Here is a 5,941-nt window from a genome sequence, read left to right as displayed (position 1 = left end):
CACCATTTACAAACAAAGCATTTGTGTTTAGTGAGTCCGCCAGATCAAAGGCAGTAGGGAGGACCAGGGATGTTATCTTGATAAGTGAGTGAATTGGACCATTTTGTGTCATGCTAATCAGAAAAAATGTATCTAGTACTTTTGGGTGTCAGGGAAAATGTATGGAGTAAAAAGTACATGATTTACTTTAGGAATTTGCKAAATTAAAATAAAAGTTGTACAAAATATGAATAGTAAAGTATAGATACCCCCAAAAAACTACATAAGTACTTTACACCACTGTATGCATCCATGCTGTGTGTCAGCATTGCAGGCTGGTGGTGTGATGGTTGGGGTGTGTTTTCAGGACACACATTGGGCCCCTTTTTAAAAGTTGAGCAATGTTTGAATGCCACAAGATATCTAAATAATCATTGCCAATCAGGTGCATCCCTTCATGGCAGCAGTTTATCCATCTGCAAGTTGATTTTTATCAGGATTATGCCACAAGGCTTGTCCAGGAATGGTTCCAAGAACAAGAACATTACCGTGAATTCAGCTCACTGAATTCACTGTAATTTTGCATCTGTGGGAGGAGATGGAACGAGCTATTCAGAGTAGATCCACTCCCAGCTAACTTGACACAATTGCAGGAAGCATTGGAGTCAACATGGGCCAGCGTCTCTGTGGAACGCACACAACACCTTGGACAGTCCATTTCCTGACGAATTGAGGCTAATTCTGAGGACAAAGGGGGGTGCAACTCAATATTAGGAAGGTGTTTTTAATGTTTTGTACACTCAGTGTATATCAGATAAAGATTATGTGATGATCCGTTTTTAGCATTAGTTTGGGTGGATTATTTTATATGACTAAATAACTTTTGTTTAATGATAAATGTAGAGCTTGTATGTATATTATGTATTATTAATGTTTCATGTTTGTCCCCAGGAAGAGTAGCCGCTGGGGATCCTAATAAAATACTAAATTGTTCTAAATGTATCAGATATTGATGACGTGTTGATCAGTTTTCACCATTAGTATTTTAATGAAGGTGTAATTCAATGTGTTTCAATGGGATATAGTAGTAAAGGCCAAATTCAATATATATATTTTTATACCTAATGTAGTCCTAAAATTATAAATAATTATCTAAACAATCCATTGTATGACCTTCTTAAACCATTCCATATGTCAGCATATTATTGTAATGTATTATTTGTATTTTTCTATGGTGCCAAAGTCCAGGGACAGCATTACCACCACAATCCAATAATGACCAAGTTACTATTGGGGGATGGAACCAGAGAGGAAACTTGTGTTACCTTTCTCACACCACTGCAGTATTCATTTCAACAGACCTTTTGCACGCCCCTTTGTTGGAGCTCAATATATGCCCAGGACTATACTGAGGGTCAGGATGTTGTAATACCCAGTTGATTGTGTACATAGTCTTCTAGAACTCTGGTATTGATGGCCCATTTCAAGGTGAGTCATTGATATGAATGTTCAGAGTGAAAGAGCTGTGAACTCAAATGTGATGGCCCACATCTACCACAACCTTTCCTATTGTGTTAGTCAATGCACCACAGCATTTTAGGAAGCCATTGTTCAAAATGTGATCATACATACAGTACAATGGGAGGGGGTGTGGCCTGCACGGAGGATGACCAGGAGGTTGATCTCAGACAGAGTTGACAGTGAGGACAAACCCAGCCTGCCTCTCTCCTTCCACACTGCCTTCAAAACAGATTCTAAACCTACAGTCACTGGGTCCTGATTGTGACAGTGGAGACTTGTTGCACTGCAGGATCTAGAGATGGCATCACTGGACACGTTTCCATTGGGCCAGGTCTACAACAACAAAAACATTTAGCAAAACAATCATTGCAACGTGATGTAAACGGCAGAAACAGGAGACATTTTCTAAAAGACCACAAATGTTTTATCCGTTCGAACAGCGGCAGGGAAACATTGAAGAACCACAATGCAATGCTGTGAAGGTGTAAAGATGCTGCTAAGATCAGAGATTCTCTCCTGAGTACATACTGTACCTCGCACCTGAATACAACCAAGTAATCTACATACAGGACTTCAAGTTGTAAAATAGTGAACTACTCCTTTAATGGCGTAGGTGCTATAAAAGGGAGGTTTTTACAACAACAAAAAAATGTTCTTGTCGTATTTTGTTCATTAGTCTACTGTTAATACAACGCCAAAAAGGTTGCATGTTAGCAGTCAAGTTTTCAATATAGAGCACTTTCAGTACAGAGAAAAAAGTGGGATGATTATGCAAATTAGAAAAATAATAATTGTATATAATTTGCATCATCACACCTTTTGGTGTACTACATTGTTTTCCAATCCTGGTCCTGGGGATCCAAAGAGGTGTGCTTTTGTTTTTGCCCTAACACTCTCACACTGGATTAACTAGCAACTCAAGCCTTTGAACTGAATAAGGTATGTGAGTGTAGGGCAAAAAACATACATGTACACCCCTTTGGGACCAGGGTGGGGAACACTGCTGTACTGAAGTCCTCCATCTTCAGAACTTCACTGCTGACGTGCACATTATTGGGATTGTATATACAGGGTGAGGAAACCAAGGTGGACACTTGTAATTTGACTGAACTATCCCTTTAATTAGAGTTCCTTTGGAGTTATATTTAGTTAGAGTTGCATTTGCTCTAAGCATGTGCTCTAAATATTCATTTATTTTATAAAGAAAACTTATTTTGTCATCGCTTAGGTTCGCCTAGCCTTCTTAAGGAGTGTGCTCGCATACTCCCTTAAAAGACCTTTGCTTGAAAACGAGAAAAAGAGTGCAGTAGCACTGTTTGTCTATTTTGAGACGCCATAGACTCCTTTCTCTGTTTAAAAATTATAATTGGATTTTATAGGTTTGAATGACTGTCCTGCTTCATATAATGTTTGTGTCATCATCACAAATCAACTGCATTATACTTAAAAAACACTTCAACCAGTAAAATGGCTTTTGCTATAGCCTATATCAATGAGCGTAAGCCTTCTGTTGACAAATGACCAATGAAGGGGCTTAGACTTCGCTACCGACTTTGTTGCCCCAGGGAAAAATGTGATGGCACAAATAGCGCGAAAAAGCCCAAAACGAAAACTAAACAAAATTGTCGTCATAATATATGCACAAACTTCCGAACTGTTTCGGCTGTTTTTTTATTTAACCTTAATTTAACTAGGCAGTTCTTATCAACTTACACTGTCGAAGCACTGGTCCTCTTCCATTTTAATTCCAGGTTGCATATTACAATATTTAAGGGCATCAGATTGGTCTGCTCTGACCATAACAGTCACACCAACCATAGGGTTGGTTGGTATAAGATTGAAATGGGTAAATAATGTACCTGTGAAAACCCTATGAAATAGCTCCCAAATACCATCTGATGTATATTTAATGTATTACATGAATGGAGACCACAGCCCTTCCACAATACATTTAAACTGTGTTTTACTGTGATTTTTTCTCCACCCTGCTGCATGTATTCATGTTTCCATTTCAAATGTGTCTCCCAGTGCAGCTTACTTCCAGGCTATTATGACACATCTGTCAGTTTCTTCTATGTTCCTAGGCCTAGTACATTAAAAAACAAATATTGTTTTTTGGTCACTACATTGCAGGAACATACCATGCTACTGGTGCAACTAGCAAACCAAAAACAACATAATAGTGGTTATTTAGCCTGATAACACATCACTGCCGACAGACACAAGCAGAAATGTAGCAGCCTGTACACCTAATCATTAGCGATCTGACATGCTGTATTGCATGGAAACTGTAGTCTACTAACAACAGCTACATAGTCTAGTTTACTATGGTCCTGTCCCTCTGACCAGGGTCAACAAAGTGGTAATGTTGTGTATTGTATATACAGTATTTCACTTCAAACAGTTTTATTTCATTAATATATACACAAGAGAAAAAAATGTATGTACAAACATTTTCATTACATCTTGTCATTTAAGCACAAGATGCCTTATCCAGAGCGATTTACAAGACAAATTAGGGTTAATTGCCTTGCGTAAGGGCACAATGACAGATTTTTCACCTTGTCAGCTCGGGATTCAAACCAGCAACCTTTCAGTTACTGGCCCAACACTCTTAACYGYTAGGCTACCTGCCGCCAGATCAATTAACTTCAATACAGTTATTCAAATACATTCATCATCAATGACTAAAAYAATGAATMTAGTATTAAAAGACAMATTTAATAAACACAASTAGTCGATTCATAGCTTGTTCATCATTAAACAAAAGTTATTTAGTAATATAAAATAATCCACCCAAACTAATGCTAAAAACTGATCATCACACCATCTTTATCTGATATACACGGTGTACAAAACATTAGGAACACCTTCCTAATATTGAGTTGCACCCCCCTTTGTCCTCAGAACAGTCTTAATATCGTTGGGGCATGGACTGTCCAAGGTGTTGTGTGCGTTTCAGAGGGATGATGGTCCATGTTGACTCCAATGCTTCCTACAATTGTGTCAAGTTGGCTGGGAGTGGATCTACTCGGAATTGCTCGTTCCATCTCCTCCGACAGATGCACGATTACAGTGAACTGAGTAATCTGAATTCACTGTAATGTTCTTGGAACCATTCCTGGACAAGCCTTGTGGCATAATGCATAATCCTGCTGAAAATCAACTTGCAGATGGATACAGTGCTGCCATGAAGGGATGCATCTGATTAGCAATGATGTTTAGATATGTTTTGTTGTTGTGCACTCTCCTCAAACAATAGCATGATATTTTTTCACTGTCATAGCTACTGTTAATTGAACACTGCAGCTAGATTAACAATAATTTTAGGTTTCTGCCGATATAAAGACATGTCTATGTCCCAGAAAGTTGTCTGTTGTATACAAMRTCATTCTAGTCACATTAGCACATGTTAGCAACTACCGTCCCGGTTTAGGGACACCCATCCCGTTGAGCAGGGGTGAGCAACTCCAGTCCTCGGGCCTGATTGGTGTCACACTTTTTCTCCATCCCTAGCAAACNTATACAGGGTGAGGAAACCAAGGTGGACACTTGTAATTTGACTGAACTATCCCTTTAATTAGAGTTCCTTTGGAGTTATATTTAGTTAGAGTTGCATTTGCTCTMARCATGTGCTCTAAATATTCATTTATTTTATAAAGAAAACTTATTTTGTCATCGCTTAGGTTCGCCTAGCCTTCTTAACGAGTGTGCTCGCATACTCCCTTAAAAKACCTTTGCTTGAAAAACGAGAAAAAGAGTGACAGTAGCACTGTTTGTCCATTTTGAGACGCCATAGACTCCTTTCTCTGTTTACAAATTATAATTGGATTTTATGGTTTGAATGACTGTCCTGCTTCATATAATGTTTGTGTCATCATCACAAATCAACTGCATTATACTTAAAAAACACTTCAACCAGTAAAATGGCTTTTGCTATAGCCTATATCAATGAGCGTAAGCCTTCTGTTGACCAATGACCAATGAAGGGGCTTAGACTTCGGCTACCGACTTTGGCTTGCCYCCAGGGAAAAATGTGWKSGCACAAATAGCGCGAAAAAAGCCCAAAACGAAAACTWAACAAAATGTCGTCATAATATATGCACAAACTTCCGAACTGTTTCGGCTGTTTTTATTTAACCTTTATTTAACTAGGCAGTTCTTATCAACTTACACTGTCGAAGCACTGGTTAATGGAAAAGTTGAGAGAAACTCTTTCCCACAGTCAGAGCAGAAAGGAAGTCTTTTCTCCTGTGTGTGTTCTCTGATGAACTTTTAGCTCAGCTGATGTTGTGAAGCATTTTACACAAGTCAGAGCAGGAGTAAGGCTTCACTCCTGTATGCTATCGTTCATGTGTTTTTAAGTGGCCCAGTCGAGAGAAACTCTCCCACAGTCAGAGCAGGAGTAAGGCTTTCACTCCAGTGTGCATCTCTGATGAAC

The 5,941-nt window shown here is 38.8% G+C and overlaps 1 protein-coding gene and 1 long non-coding RNA gene across 3 annotated transcripts in view; one reads left to right on the top strand and one right to left on the bottom strand.

The window, feature by feature from the left end:
- The window catches only part of LOC139025591 (uncharacterized), a 51,463-nt gene extending 49,746 nt beyond the window's left edge, over positions 1-1,717 (top strand). The window contains exon 3 of the long non-coding RNA XR_011477189.1: positions 1,668-1,717. This is a non-coding gene — a long non-coding RNA (uncharacterized lncRNA). The remainder of the gene's footprint in view (positions 1-1,667) is intronic.
- The window catches only part of LOC112074966 (zinc finger protein 34-like), a 182,657-nt gene that overhangs the window by 75,826 nt on the left and 100,890 nt on the right, over positions 1-5,941 (bottom strand). The gene's annotated exons all lie outside the window — the stretch shown is intronic.

The sequence above is a fragment of the Salvelinus sp. IW2-2015 genome, unplaced genomic scaffold (assembly GCF_002910315.2).
Source record: "Salvelinus sp. IW2-2015 unplaced genomic scaffold, ASM291031v2 Un_scaffold2906, whole genome shotgun sequence".
Lineage (NCBI taxonomy): Eukaryota > Metazoa > Chordata > Actinopteri > Salmoniformes > Salmonidae > Salvelinus > Salvelinus sp. IW2-2015.
Note: the sequence above shows the minus strand (reverse complement) of the source record. Positions and strands in the feature narration are given on the sequence as shown.